Source organism: Haemaphysalis longicornis, unplaced genomic scaffold (assembly GCF_048455015.1).
Source record: "Haemaphysalis longicornis isolate Haplotype H1 unplaced genomic scaffold, Haemaphysalis longicornis Haplotype H1 scaffold_4, whole genome shotgun sequence".
Classification (NCBI taxonomy): Eukaryota; Metazoa; Arthropoda; class Arachnida; order Ixodida; family Ixodidae; genus Haemaphysalis; species Haemaphysalis longicornis.
Window position 1 is genome coordinate 90,791,674 of NW_027526361.1, and position 16,380 is coordinate 90,808,053.

A 16,380-nucleotide genomic window follows, 5' to 3' on the forward strand; every position below is an offset into this window, starting at 1 on the left:
TTTTTTTTCTTTATTTCTGCAAAGAAACCGAGGAAAACCAAGCGAAGAGAACTAAGAAAACAAAGTCGAAGTCTAAGCCACAACAAGCACACTTGAGTGCCTAATGTGCGCGCCACGCCATTCACGCACAATGGACGTTAAACGGCATGTCCGGCATCCTGTTAGGCGTAACAAACTGCTGACAGAATGCGAGACCCCTATTTTTGTTTGTGAACGGTGGCCACAAACTGTAATCTCGAGACGTTGCGCGTCAGCGGCCTTCAAATCGCCTCCGCCTCGCCTTCGCAGTAAATCCTTTGCTCCGCGTTACCTTCTTTTTCGCCGCCACGTCACCCCAGAACGTCCCCTATCTGATTCCGTCTTTCCTTTTACGTAATGTGTCACGCACGAGGAATTGCGCATAAATTATTGACATTATTTTGCCTATTGCAGGCTTTGGTGTGCATAGGAAGAACGGCTGTAGGTTTCTCGCAAAGGCAGATGTCATGCACGATTCTCTCCGCGACCTTTTCACGCTATGCGCTAGACTTGTTGTTTGTTACACTGAAACAAAATAACCGAGTGAAAGAGACCAACAGCTTGCATTGACACGCAGTAGACGTCATCGGAATTGCAAATGCCACAAAAGACGCCGGCGCATGTATTCCACCTTTGCCGGTTGTAGATCGACGCTTGCAGACTGGAGATGCATCCGTAACCGCTAATGCTTCAGCGTTTTGGTACTTAGAGTGCACATTTACAAAAAGCGGCAAACTGTGTCGGTCGTTGTCGCATCGGATCCTTAAACAAAAAGCGCGTATATAATTATGTTAGAAAGTATAGGGTGTATTAATCCCCTTTTATGCCCGGTCTACACGGTCACATTTTGAGTTGTGCACATCTGCGTTGTTTTTTTTTATTGAAAAAAATCGCTAACACGAGAGGCTGCTTGCCCAACCACGCGCGCTCTTACTTTTTCTGACAGCAAAGGCGCGCCAACATGAACGTGACCTGCCATGTCGCAGGAACCCACTTGGTGAGCAGTTTTCGACGGAAACATCAAACTCCTTCATACGGTCAATGAACGTCGTCTGAGACCCCTTTTGGGGCTTCCATTGCTTGTTTTGGCGGTACGTCCTAAAGATTTCGCCGGCAGTGGAGAGCGTTTTGTTGTTGGACTTGTTTCTATTCTTTTCGCTACATGACGTGTCCCCTCTCCGGAATATTCTGCCCTGCCTGAGAGCCCCTCCTCACACGTACGTACAAGTGTCCATTGCCCGCTGACGTCGAAGGCTTTGGCAGAATGACTTGCTTGCGGCCATAGACACCGACAAACAAAAGACAGAACCTAGACAGGACACTATCCCTTGCAAAGCTTTCAACACTTTGGGCAATGACGCAATGATCGTATATTAGCTTTTCATCCCCTCTGACGCGCAAGCTCTAACGAAAAAACTTCCGCGATCACCGTTTACCATAGGATTTTTTTTCGCTTAGAGAATCGGATGTCACTGCCATCCAATTCATTAACTAAACATTGGGGCTAGTGTAGGACCAGGGGCATAGCAAAAGACAGCTGGCTGTCACATTAATCAATGTGACTTCAAAAAAGTTAATAAGAAATGCTTAATTTCCAATTACCGACTTCCAGGCACTCTTCAATGGACAGTGTCCTGAAGCCATTGGGCATAGCAACTTACCGAACCATTTGTGAATTGTTTGTAATGTTTGAAGACTAGCTGAACATTTATGCAGTCATGTAGCAACAGGATAATTTTTCTGAAATGGAAGAAGAAGAAGAAGAAGAAGAAGAAGAAGGAGAAGACTTTATTTTTCAGCAGACGGTGTTAAAATGCCTGCTGACGGGGCTGGAGCTGAAGGCATTGAGTGCCGGACGAGGGTTCCTGACCCTCTGGAGTTCATAACAGTGGAGTTCACAACGGAGACCACGTTTCAATTAAATAGGGGGCTGGGCGGGGGTCGGGCTGTCATATAGCATTGATAATAATGTAATGCTTGCTAGAATCTTAAAGACGAAGATTTTAACCGCCGCCTGGGCTACTGGTACCGCGCCGACAGATATCGTCCCTGTAGTTTTCCAGTCAGATTACTGGGAGTCTACAAGTTATCCTTTGTGTCTGGAGCAGCAACATCTTGATTGATTGATTGAGGGGTTTAACACGCTGATGCTTCACAGGTGATGAGGCGCTCCGTAGTGAAGGGCTCTGGATTAATTTTGACCACCTGGGGTTCTTTAACGTGCGCCGAAATCTGTCTGCCGAAATCTGCCGAAAGCCAGTACATCTGTCTGCGGATTTTGGGATCAGCTAATATAAGGACACGGCGCTATAAGTGACCGTGTTTTAAAGGAGTTGCAGATTTCTAAAAAGTTGATATAAATGTAGGACTTCCAAAATCATGTCGCGATAAGACTAGAAAACCAGTATGTATATTAAACGCATTTCTTCGAATACGCAGCTGGAACGGGGGCGGCAAAAAACAGTGGCGTTCGGCACGGGGTGACTAAACAGTAGAGGTGATAACAAACAGCCATCGTCTTGTATGCCAGAGGTACTTAGTGACACAAACATGATCTCGTACTAACATCTCCATAAATGCTACTCGATTTCCGGAATTGTTCAATATGCATAGACATCTTCAAGTGTCCACTATTTGAGCCAGAAATGCCGCAGAGGCGAAAAGGAAATACGCTGTACGATGAATAACGCATACAGCTATCTGGAAAAGGAATCAGCTGAGGTCACATGTAAACAGTAAGAACAGGAAAGTAAGTTTAGAAGGTACGTACAATCTTTGCTACATCGAAGATTGCCAGTTTTGATTTTGCATGCCGATTCTTCGCCATTTCTTGCCGTTCCTTATTTGATTTCCGGTGCACATATGGTCCTTCAAACCTGGGGTGAAAGAGTACACGTCTTTTGGTTTTGGTTTTGGTTTTGGTTTAGTAGAGCCGTATTCTTATCTCACGTATTCTTATTGCAGTGCACAATCCCCAAAAGGGCGCTTGTTGCCTGACTCCAGCAGTTCTGCCTTCCGTACGTTACGATCGCATTCAAGGCTAATAACAATGGTAATGATGGCTAATCCTAGGGACACACGAATTTTTTTCCGTGAAACATAACTTGGCACGTACTTTCGAGCCAAACAGCCGCATTGTCTCGGAATCGACAATTCCCCTAGTACGGAATCTTAGTTTGTTTACGTGTTTTGAAGGAGAAATCCCGGCGATTATCAAGACTTTCTTGCTGCTACATCGTGCTTGCGTCTCCTTCTTCGCTTTCGTTTCGCCGTCTGTTCACGCGAATTACCCTGACCGGCACACTGGCCGCAGTTTACACGGCCGCTTCCCCACAGTGAGAGCTCTCATCCGCGTGCACCTTTTGTACTCACGTTCCGTCACGTTCACCCGTAACGTGGCACGCACCCGGCTAACTCTTGTTCCCCCTCAGCCAATGTGTTGAGTTAGCGCAGTGGTAAAACATACCACTGGTCCGAAAAACCAGGTTCAAAGCACAGATGGATTCAAATCTGTTTTAATGCGTAGCATAACTTACCGAGTACCCCACAGCCAGGACCGTTTAACGCCCAGCATTTCCACAGAAAAGCATATTTCGAGGAAGCAATACTTTTAATCGTTATACTAACGTGAATGGGTATAATTGGGTGCACATATTATGAAAAAAAATAAGTGAAACAAAAAAAAATACAATTTTCGTGAAATGATCTGACAAAATCAAAAATATGCATTTTATACATCTCCCTCAAAACAGAAAAATGAACGAAGAAAAACGGCAAAAAAAAACGTTCAAAATACGAATAAAAAAAAGCGAAAAGTGCGAACCGCGTAACGCCCTGAATTTCCACAAAAATGCAGAATTTGCGAATGCAACACATGTAATAGCATAGATAAAGATAATTGGTCGGACAGAATTTCGAAAAATCCTGCTGCGGAACGCAAGGACGCGGGTTCGATTCCCGGCCGCGGCGGCCGCTTTTCTGATGGAGGCGAAAAGCGGACCCGCCCGTGTGTTCGAGATTTCGGCGTACGTTAAAGATTCTCAGGTGGTCAAAATTAATCTGGAGCACGGCGCGCCTCATCGCCTGTGTATCGTCGGCGCGTTAAACCTCATTATCAATCAACCAATCAAATAGAAATAAGCAACATACAAAGAAAATATTCTCACGAAAATGATCGCACAATATCAACAGTATGCTTCTGATACATCTCCCCAAAACGTAAGAATAAGGATATTTACGAATAGGGCCAGCGTTACGTACAGTCAGGGAAAAATGAAGCGCTATCCCGAAAAGAACGTTGGAAATACGTATAAAAACAGCGTAAATGGATTAACTCTGCTGTACGACTTGAATCTTCTGGAACAAACAACATAATTAGCGAAATAAAAGCACTTCATCGCTATAGTAGTGGTATAAATTTGCCTCACTGGGGGAAAGAAACACAAGAAAACCTAAAAAGAATAAAATAAGCCAACGTCTTTCGCTACTCATAGCCATATTGGGCTGTAAAAAGCTCAGACTGTAGACAAGCGGTGTAAGAATGCTGCGCATTAGTAGATAGTTCTCTGAATTTCTGCAAATTTTGTATCTATTTCCTCTTTACAGCGGCAGCCATTTTGGTATCGCTACTCATAGCCATATTGAGCTGTAAAAAGCTCAGACTGTAGACAAGCGGTGTAAGAATGCTGCGCATTAGTAGATAATTCTCTGAATTTCTGCAAATTTTGTATCTATTTCCTCTTTACAGCGGCGGCCATTTTGGTACCACTCCTGGTGACGACAACTACGGTCATTTTTCGCTTCTATAAGCAAAGAAGAGAGTACGCAGTATACGGATCTGCGGTGGCCCACTGTGCTGTAGAATAGAAAACCAGGAGGCCCCGTTCGCAAAGGCGAGTTTCAACGGATGCTGATTTTTATTTTTTCGCGCTGCTGCCATTTAAATTTTAGTTAACTTACCTGGCGTTGGAACTTAAATAGCGGAATGAGATGCGTACCTTGCTCCATAAAAAAAATTATTTACTGCGTCATCGTTATTTCCATCATTATCGTAACTACTCGCTCTTCGCTGACCAGCCGGTTACTTATTCCTCTACTCGGTAAGATTACGAGCAAAAGGAGTGCACATTCAGTGAACATGTAGAAAATACTGGAGGTAAATGAGAGAGCTGCAAAAAAAAAAAAAAAAAAAGCAGTGGCCTAGCTCGCCTATGCCAGGATATATGTAGCGTGCGCTGAGATTCAGCTGGTTATTCTTAGCTTTCCCGGTTGTCTAGGATTAGCTTGATTATCATGCTTACTGCTGCTTCAATGACACACACACACGGTATATATACGCATTATGTGACACATGTATATTTATCAAGCGGCTCCGGCGCAACGTCACCAATCACCTCAGAGCTAAGCTGGTTCCGCAGGCGCACGCCGGTGTAGCTGCGGTTCCACAGCCATCGGTTCCACACCTGACCTCCCCTCGCATGATCATCAAGTGGACCGAGCCGCCACGTGCGGAACGGAGGTCGGCGAAGACGCTGGGCGCGTGGAGTGTGAGAGACGCCAGGCAGCGAGCAACGTGTGACGTGACTACTTCTTGCGCATGCGGAGCACGGCTCTCCAGGAGCCACGAGAAACTGCTCAACCTCGGCCAGTGTAGCTCACGCTACAAAAGTTTATGCACAGTGAAAGGGGCACACTACATTCGATGGATAAAAGTGCGATGACAGAGCTTAAATTTGGATCGAGTGGCATCCACAGGGCGACTCATAAACTGTAGCCTATTATCGCAATGGTGCCACGAACTCGGCAAAGCGCGGCCCGTTGGGCGGGAAGGATCTTTACGAATAGGGCCAGCGTTACGTACAGTCAGGGAAAAATTAAACGCGATCAGAAAAATATGAACCAGAACACACAAATGGCGCGTTGAATTTTTCTCCTAGTACTTCCTGCTATCCCCTCCTTTATATCCCCCTCCCCTCCCCCCACGGACCTGGTAAGGTGTCGGCACCCCACGCCAGACAGTTTCGAGCCCTTTTCCCTCCCTCCCCCCCCCCCCCCCTTAAAACCTCATCGCATCGCATCGCGTGATTTCTTCCCACTCAAGTCGAATAAACGCCTGGCTTTATTACAGCTACCAAGTTGGGAAGGGTGGCCCTCCTAACATACCAATAGCGCGCCATTATTCGACCTCTACGAACAGTATTTTTGGATTTTGCGAGTTCTAATTCATATTTTCGTGCTCGCATTTTATTTGTGCATGACTGTACGTGTGTAGTGCAGGTGTTTTCCATTAATAAAATATACGCTCGGCGCGCTCGTTTACATCGCGCACCAGAGAGCCTCCGCTCGTGCGATTCAAGGTTGCTTCTCGTAGATGGTCAAGAGTGCACCGCACAGGGGTTAGCTTACCGCACGGCAATATGGCATTGCTCCTTGGGATCCAAGACATGGGGCTTAAAGTGAGCAGACAAATCCTCTGATCGACATTTGTTTCGCCAAGTAAAGTGGTTCTAGTTCCGTGGCTGGACATTAACCCGCCACATGGTTGTTGAAGCACTGCAATCTGCCTTTCAGTTAAGCGCCATTAAACGCTAGCGTTTAATGCCGCTTAAACACTGGCGTTAAAAGCTCACTATTTTAACCCACATGAATTTCAGGGACCTTAACATGAATGGCCTAGGCCATTCATGTGGGTTAAAATAGTGAACTCCTTGTTATTTTCATTTGATTGTTGCAGACAAAAAATGGGCGTGCATTCACCTTATGTTTTTAAAGCGAAGTTTTCTTGGTCTTACTGATGGTGTAAATGTGGTGAAAAGCCAACTTTACACAATGAGAGGGCACACGACGATGACGACGGCGACGGCGATCGTCCCAATCATCATCATCATCCTGAAACAAGAAAAAACGCTTCTCGTCGTCGAAATTGAGCCTGGGTCCCTCGCATTATAAAACCGACGTCTATGTGATTGCGCCATATCGCATTCGGGTCGCTCGGCATCTTCTTTGGGTTTATTGCGCGGGCTTTAGCTTTGGACTTCAGTTGAGTTGAAGTGGACTTGGGCTTTGAACTTTGGCAGTTTGGATTTTGGACGACGATTGGATTTTGGACGATGATCAAACGACGACGATGGGTGGATGAGAGGGGGAGGGGGGGGGGGCTCAGCTTTTTCGGGAGGGACTCGCATGCTCTCGTCCAGATATGGACTTCGTCTCTAGGAGTACACAACACGCTCTCGGAGATCAGCGAGGCGCAGCGAACGTCGCAACTGGAGCGCCTAGGGTCGACCCGCACGGGCAGAAGGGTACTACAGCGCGTGGGACTAAGCTGCTCCTTCGACGAGGAGGACGAGCTAGTACCGCTGCGCGACGACATCGCAAGCAGCCTGGTGATCCCGCCGCTACCCAAGAACGTGGCGCCGGGGCGAAACTCGGAGCGGAGGATGGCGCGGGCGTGCGCGCTCGCCAAGGGGTACAATGGGAGGAGCGATGCGGTGTACGTGACACCTACGCCGTGGTGGCGATACGAGCCGCCACGGGAGAAGTACTGAGTGCGGGCAGCGTGCGAGCCAAGACCGCCAGACAGGCGGAGGAGGCGGCCATAGCGCTGGCCCTGCTTCACCCCGACACGCGAACGGTGTTCAGCGACTCGAAGTCGGCCATCGCCAATCTCGCCAGGGGTACGGTCTGTAAGACAACGATGCGAGTCCTCTCCGGCATCGGGGAAGGCGCGCGCAAGAACGCAACGACGACCGTGCGCTGGTTTCCGGCCCACATGGGTCGGGAGCTGCGAGGCGGCTACAGGAACGTCAACGAGGCAGCCGACGCTGCGGCCCGTGATCTCGCCGCGTGCCGGGCCGCGCCAGCGACGGACGCCGACGTCGACGAGGAGCCAAGCAACGACGAGGACGACAACGGCGCAGAGCCGCTGACCACATACGGTGCTACGCTGTGTTGGTATAGGACAGAGAGGCAGGCCTATCCTCCGCCCCACCCGGGGCTCGCGAGGAGAGAGGCCGTGCTTCTACGACAACTGCAAACCGGGACGGTGCTTACGCCGGCGCTCGCGCGCCACGTGTGCCCGGACATGTACGAGGACGAGGTGTGCAGTGTGTGTGCGCGTGTGAACGCAGACTTGGCCCACTTGATGTGGGGATGTGCGGACCACGACTCAAGTGTGGGGAGGCCGATCCTCCCACCGGACATTGCGGACTCAGTGCGCTCTTCGGGGCGAGAAGAGCAGCTAAGGGCCATCCAGCGGCTCGAGGCTGCACTGGACAGGCAAAGGCGAAAGGGGAACCCGCACTCCCTTCGGCCTCCTCCTGCGGGAGCGAGGGCTAGGGGCGACAGCGGCGGCACTCCAAGTAGCCCGCGCCGACCAGACGCAGACCTCGGGGTCGGCCCGACGCCGCGGTGAGCGGTGAAGACTACGGGACGGTGAAGCCCTGCGTGGCCTGATCCGTCCCCGACTGCCGGTACCTCAATAAAGTCCTTTCTCTCTCTCTCTCGACTCGAAGGCAGTCTGCACTATGGTCGTTGACGCTTGGACTTTGATTGCAGAGGCTGTGACCTTGCACTTCGCCATTTTTTTTTTGAACGCAAGAAACCTTCTCGTTTCAACTGTGGTCATCGTTATACGGCGAGGCTTCTGATTTTTTGGCCAGTCTTCTTGCTATCGTCGTTTTTACGTGAATTGCAGCCAAAGAAAGAACAATCCTTCATTTCCTTTGATGCGTCGTTACTCAAACGGAATACCTGCAAGCTGCTCTTTTGCTTCCCGGTCCATTTAAATGCGTAAGCATTTCTCTGGAGACTCAACGATAAAACCTATCTGTCCGCCCATAACGCTTCATGTGCCCTATATTGGAAGCATAAAAAACTGCCATTAATAAAAAGCGCCACGCCCTTCTTATTTCTATTTCACCATCACCACCACCACCACCATCATCATCATCGTCGTCGTCGTCGTCATCGTCACAATCACCATCATCATCATCATCATCATCATCATCACACCACCGCCCCACCACCAAAACCACCCCATACAGCTCATTTGTGTCCCCTGCAAGATGAAGTCTCCTGCTGTTGACCTTTCCGAGTTCACTCCCTGTCCCCAAATTTTTGTATTTCATCCGTTTATAGTGTTTTTGGTCTTCTCTAAATGGTTTGTCGTATCTCGGTTTTCACTCCGTTAAACGGATGGTCCACCGGATTGTCCTGTTGGTCACTCGCATCACACCTTACGACTAATTGGAACTAGAATTCCGTCGACCTGAGTTTGCGACCCATTCCACAACGCAGTTTTTTCATGAATAAGTGTTAACCCCAGCACTGTTCTTTTCATTGCCCAGTGGGCCCACCTAAGCGTTCTTTCGAGGCACCTACTAAAACCCAAAGTTTCCGTCCATATGCTATCCTCGGAAGCATACATTGGTTGTACACTGAACGTTTTTTTGGGACAGGGGTAGCTTACTTCCCATCCTTTTTTGAAAACTTCTCAACGCAGCCCAGCCCATACAAATTCCGCGCTTATTTCCTTTTTATGATTTAGATAAGCCGTGGTAATTTGCTCAAGATAGTTATTTATTCACTCAGTTCTGCAAGCACATCGTTGTCTAACTTGAAGGTGCATTTTTGCATGCTTATTTAGCATTACTTTTGATTCCCTGGAGTCTATTTTCAATCCTGCTGCCAAGCTTTCCAATAAGAGTTCACTATGCATCCTCTGCTATCCTGTCTGGAGCGAGCCCATAAGACAATACGTATCATCCGCAAATCTTACCTGACCCAAGTGTTCCCCATTTGTTCGCAAGCGTGTTTTTATTCCAATTGAGTTTTATAGACACCCCTTCCAGACAGGTTGGGAATCATTTGGTAGAAACTGTGTTTCCGTGTATTACGTACACTCTTGCCGATAGTAAGCTTGTTAGTTTTCTTATGAAGAAGTACATTACCCGTACCCGCCGCGGTGGCTCAGTGGCTAAGGCGTTGCGCTGCTGAGCACGAGGTCGCGGGTTCGATTCCCGGCCGCGGCGGCCGCTTTTCTGATGGAGGCGAAAAGCAAAAACGCCCGTGTGTACGAGATTTCGGCGCACGATAAAGATCCCCAGGTGGTCAAAATTAATCCGGAGCCCTCCACTACGGCGCGCCTCATCGCCTGCGTTGCGTCGGCGCGTTAAACCCCACAATCAATCAATCAATCAAGTACATTACCCGTGGAACATACGTAGATGTCTTCAGAGTGCACTGTATACCGTGCCTGTACTCCGTGATGCCTTAAGAATTTTAGCACAGTGGTGGTCGCTACTGAATCGTCTTTACAGTCTGTATAGATTCCGGGTACAGAGAGAGAGAGAGAGAGAGAGAGAGAGAGAGAGAGAGAGAGAGAGAGAGAGAGAGAGAGAGAGAGAGAGAGAGAGAGAGAGAGAGAGAGAGAGAGAGAGAGAGAGAGAGAGAGAGAGAGAAGCAAACGGAAAGGCGGCGAAGTTATACAGGCTTAGGCTTAGAGTCCGGATTTCTGCTCGACACTGTGGAAGGGGTGCGCAGGGGATGGAAGAAAAGGCAGGCAAAAAAGAGGGGAAAGGAGCAGGGCCGCGCTCACACTTGAGTCCTTTGCTTAGTCTTTCGGCTAAGCCTGTTTCCTTCATAAAACGCAGGAGGGCTTTTGTTGCCTTCTGCGAAGTCGATTGTAGGGGTCGGTGTCCTAGAATAGTCTCTTGTGTGAACGGTTGATTGTCCAATCGGTTGAGCTCGGCGGCCAAACACGTATTTCTGATGAATACCGCGGGCAAAGACAAAGCACATGTTCAATTGCCTCTTCAACCTTGCAGGCGTCGCACTGGGCACTACTGGCCATCCCGATGAGGAAGGAGTAGGCTTTTGTGAAAGCCACTCCCAACCACAGTCTACAAAGTAAAGTAGACTGTGATCGAGACAGCCCACACGGAAAACGGCGCTGGAGTAGAGGGTCCTGGTTATGGAGGCGCGGATGCACAAAGGTCCTGCGCGCGAACTGACGAAGCACCCTAGCTGCATCAGTCCTTGAAAGCAGAAGCAAGATGTTCCTTTCACTGTCATGGCCTGTCCGGGCAGCTGCATCAGCCGTAACATTGCCGGTGATTCTACAGTCACCTAGCAGCTACTGAACTAAAACAATATGACTCTTTATGACGGCCTGGTGAAATAATTCTCGAATTTCTGTCACCAGTTGACAGGACTGCTCAGAAACTTTGCAGGCCGCCTTTGGAGTCGGTAAAAACAGACCATCTTTGGGGAGGAGCTTCCACAATGTATTGAAGAGCTTCTCGGATGGCTGAAAGTTCAATAGCCGTCGAGCTCGGGACATGGGCGACACGGAATCGAGATTTGTTCTATATACTCTGCGGATATGGATTTATCGATTATCTGGTTGAGCACATTATTATGATACATTGTTGAGAATCCCCTCCTAATCTTGCTTTATCTGACGGCCGTAGAACGTCTAAGGTGTCATTTATGCGGTTGAGTGCTACCTTGGTGGATAGCTGAACACATACTTTTTTTTAACTGCTTAATTGACCCTTAAAAGTGACTCTCTAGCAATGAATTTGTGCTTACGGTGAACTAAGTTAAAAAAGTCTTGGTGCGTGGTTTTGTATGGACACACACGGGTTCTTAATGAGGGGATTGATTGTAGGGTTTAACGCGCCGACGCAACGGAAGCGATGAGGCGCGCTGTAGTGGAGGGCTCCGGATAAATTTTCAGCCCCCCCTGGGGACCTTTAACGGGCACCGAAATCTCGTACACACGGGCGTTTTTGCTTTTCGCCTCTAACAGAAAAGCGGCCGCCGCGGCCGGGAATCGAACCCGCGTCCTCGTGCTCAGCAGTGCAACGCCTTAGCCACTGAGCCACCGCGACGGGTGGGGTCTTAATGAGGTGTTTAATAAAAAGATAATGAGGTATTTATTGAAAACTTAATGAGGTATTTCATGAAAAGCGTTCATGCCTTGACACTAAGCTGCTTATACTTGCCCTAAATGTTGTCTTCCCAGCAATACATTTGTGTATAGTAGTGCAGCCAACATTGAAAGTACTCGGAGTATATCAGAGCGGTGTATGCTTACGCGTTATACAACAATTCTAACTAGTGAGCTTCTGGAATTTTTTTAAACTAGGCATAGAGCGTGTGAGCATGCTCACACACACAGTCCGACAAAAACTAGCAGCATCCAGCAAGACTCAGGCTGCCTTGTTGGCCGTAGACACCAGGGAGTCCGACAGCAGCGGCGCGCGCTTAAACCTCAATACACAATTGTCCATTTGCCTGTCCAAGGCTAGAATGCCATCCTCATTTTCAATCTGTACAGGCAACCATGGTGGTGCCCGAACAGCTGAGGCTCGGGGACAAGACACCCGCATGTAAACAGACTACCAAGGTTGTCATATTCGTCGCACCTTGGCCTGACTTCACCGGTCGCGGTCGAAGACGTTTAACTACGCGCGCCCAAATAACGTCCGAGGGACATCCTTGGCACGCCTGTCCCTCTTTGTGTGACCCGCTTCGCACGCTCGGCCGTCCGTGTGGCGGGAAACTGCAGCTGCAGCACCACACAGAGTATAGCAGGGCTTGTGCGACACGTTACACATTTCGCCGCGCTTCGCTTCTTAGCGGTTGCAACTCCACATTCGCCCCTTTGTTGCTACCGGGGCGCTTGTGTTTGTCCTGAGCGACGGGTGGCAGCGAGCACGCGGGTGCTATTTTGTCCACGTCTGTTGGATGTGCTGCCAAAAGTGACCTTGTTGACCAATGCCACACGTTCTATAGCCGACGACTTCGATTGGTGGGAATGTAACGTGTCGATGAACACCGCGATAATGTCAGATGAATCAACTCGTACTAGAAAGAAAGAATGTACATAACATCCTTTTTGGGGGGCGGGCTCTTCTTAAAAGCAATTAACGCAATCGCTTTTCGGCGTTGGTGTGCCATAAGGGAAACAAATTCTGAAAAAAAAAACCGTACGCAAGAGAGAAATTTTTCTGGGCACCGGCCGAACCTCAGAAGCTACTGGCATGGCATGGGGAAGCCTTGGCCTTGCGGTATAGGCGGAACAGAGCTACCGAGCAATTTCATCGTCGGTACACAACCCGCACCAATTTCGTCAACCGATTCGCCATAGCCTTGTCGGAGCGTGCGTGTTTGTTGCCTCCGAGGTAATGCCAAGGTCGGGGCTTTCAAGTCTGAGTGCTTCGGTTGCGGCGAAGACAAGGGATAAAAGCTTCTTTTGTGTCTGTGTAGGCCCAGTGAACACGCCCGACGTCTGATTTCACGCTTCACGGGCGCTCATAAGCGGAACTAACTGGCAGCTCAATGCGTCAACACCGACGCACTTCTCCGTGTTTGATGAGTGCTAAAAGTGTTAATGCGTCTATACGTAGTTTGGGCTTCCTCAAACAAGACACTTGCCGTCCTTACCAGTGACGCGTTTTCTTATGTTTCGTATTTCAGAGACCGAGCGTCGAACGGCTTGCGAAAGCTCCTCGACGTAAATAGCAATATCCGTAAATATTAGCCTACGCTCTGCCGCTAACAAGCTAGTTCCTGTAAGGCAAAACTGCACCACGGGAAACTTCACTTGAAGTAACGTGCAACCACATCGTGTGTATTGTGTTGTATTTTTTGCCAGTACTCAGTTTTTTATTCGCTCACGTCTGCTGCATTTGCTTGCTTTGACGCAAAAACACCGTAACATAAACAAACAAATTCTACCCCCCTTATTCCGCAACGAATTAATTTGAATTAGCGCTTAATTTTGCCCTACTTGAAGGGCTTCGTGAGCCCACGAATACAAACGGTACGGAAGACGAAAAATCCTTCATTCGAACGTGAGATCGCACGGCCTCGATTCATTCGACCGGCCTGCAATCGACAAGCGGAGTGCACTTCTTCGAGTGCATGCCACCCTCACGACGCTCGTTGTCATTTGTATTGATCGTTGCTGAACACAAGTCATCTCCTTTGCTGTTGTCACACTAATCGCGTCCGCCCACTTGGTTGTTGCCGGGTAAATCGCAGCGTCGACGTATCTTGTTGAGCTGTCCTTGCCGTGGGGTTTTCTCAATGCCTTGACCCTGGCTTCCCTTCGCCCCTTGTGGTAAATTGATTTGTTTGTAGGGTTTAACGCGCCTACGCAACGCAGGCGATGACGCGCGCCGTAGAGGAGGGCTCCGGATTAGTTTTGACCACGTGGGGATCTTTAACGTGCGCCGAAATCTCGTACACACGGGCGTTTTTGCTTTTCTCCTCCATCAGAAAAGCGGCCGCCGCGGCCGGGGAACGAACCCGTGACCTCGTGCTCAGCAGCGCAACGCCTTAGCCACTGAGCCACCGTGGCGGGTCCCCCTCGTGGTAAACTGGGTGAATGTTGCGTGAGACGTTTGCAACCATGATGCATTCCCTCAAGGCATAGGAATGAATGAATGAATTTATTGACAAGGAAAAGGAAAGGAAAGACCACCAGCAGGCGTAAATTGTCACACCTAGGGGTGGGCACCGGAACGCATGCTGGTGTGGGAGTTGGGGCAGGGGTGAGATATTCATAGAGAGGATAGACAGAGGATAGCAGTGACATATTTACAGAAGACAGGGGGAGAGAGGGCATATTTACAAGTTTACGCACACTCACACACGCACACACGTCTGGTCCACAAGAGGGGAAAAAAAGTAGAAGTCTAGACACACAGTCACTGGGTCCGCAGTCACAGGGAGTGTAGCACCAGGCGGAGCCCAGAGGCGTCCAGGTATCCGCCCAGCGCCCCATGGACGCTGTCCCTCTCCCTGGTGTTGCCCGGTGGCCATAGGAGCTCGGCTAGCGGCCGAGCCCTTCCCCCCAGGGCTGCCAGCAGTTCCGGCCTCCCTGCCGCATACTCAGGGCACTAGGGGATGCGTCGTTTTTGGTTTTGGGGTCCCACGATTGGCCCGTAACCGAAGCGGTGCAGGGTAGCTCGGCCGGTCTGGGTAAGCTTGAGTCGCTCGATTTGGCTGGCTTTATGCGCCTCGGTGAGTTCCTGCCACGTGTTGTGGACACTTAATTAAAAAAGCTACCCTGTGGAGTTCTTGGCTTGTAGTTCTAATGCTAATTTGTAGATTTGCCGAATTGAAATATCGAGTTTCTTTATTTCAGGGATTTTTAGACCCAAATAAGGGGTGCCGTAGGTGATTCTTCTAATTACGAGGGCCTGTAGCAATCTGAGTGTGTGTCTTCTGTGTCTTCTGTGTCTTCTGGGCCTGTAGCAATCTGTGTCTGTGTCTTCTTCTTTCAACCCATGGTTTTTTTTTTTTTGCTCGGTACTCCCTTGATTAGGTGGGTTATCTGGGTGACAGTGGTTTGCAGTTTTTGGGGGGTGGCGGCCACAGCCCCGTCTTTTTGAAAAGTGAGACACAATAGTCGGAGCGTATCGACCTTTGGGATGGTAGCGCATTGAAGCGTCACTTCTGGGTCGGGGGTCTCGGCCTTGGTCTATCTCTTGTTCGCTTCTGAAGTATAAGAATTTCAGATTTTTCAGGAGCAATAGAAGGCCCACATCTTTTCAGATAGGTTTCCGTTCAGTCAACCGCTTCCTGCAGGGCGTCCTGTTGTATGCTTGCTGGGCCTTTGGTTGTCCAAAGCGCCACGTCGTAGGCGAAGATGGCATGCATGAGACCTGGGATGGCCTTTAGCTGGTCAGGTAGGTTCACCAATATTAAATTAGAGTAATGGCGAGATGACCGAGCCCTGCGGAGTGCCCTTTCCGGTGACTTCGAATTTGCCGCTCCGTAGTTTGCCAAGTCCCACCGTTGCTGAGCGATACGAGAGGAAGTCCCAGATGTAATTACAGGCTTTCTCTCCGCATTGGGTAGTCCTCAGGGTTTCAAGTAAGGCCGCGTGCTACAAGTTGTCAAAACTCCTTTCACGTCCAAGGCGAGGATGGCGCTTGTTTGTGAGGTGCTTATGTTGTCGATGACCTCTTCCTTTATTTGTAATAGGATTTCCTTAGTGGGCAAGTTGGGGCGAAACCCATACATGTTGTCTGGGAATCCTTTTCGTCTCCGGGTTGGTTTCTCCATGTGAGAGGTCAGCCAGTCAAGCACCATGTGTTTCATTAGTTTTCCAACGTATGAAGTCAAAGATATCGGCCTGAAATTGGATATCCCCAAGGGTTTGTTGGGTTTTGGAAGCATGGTAACATCTGCGTGTTTCTGCTTGGTCGGCAGCCTGCCGCTATCCCAAATCAAGTTTATTTTCCCCAAGTAATCAACCTTCATATTTTCTCTGGTGTTTCGTAACATCTTGTTTGTTATTCTGTCTTTTCCCGGGGTGGTGTTCCTCGTGAGCTTGGCCAGTGC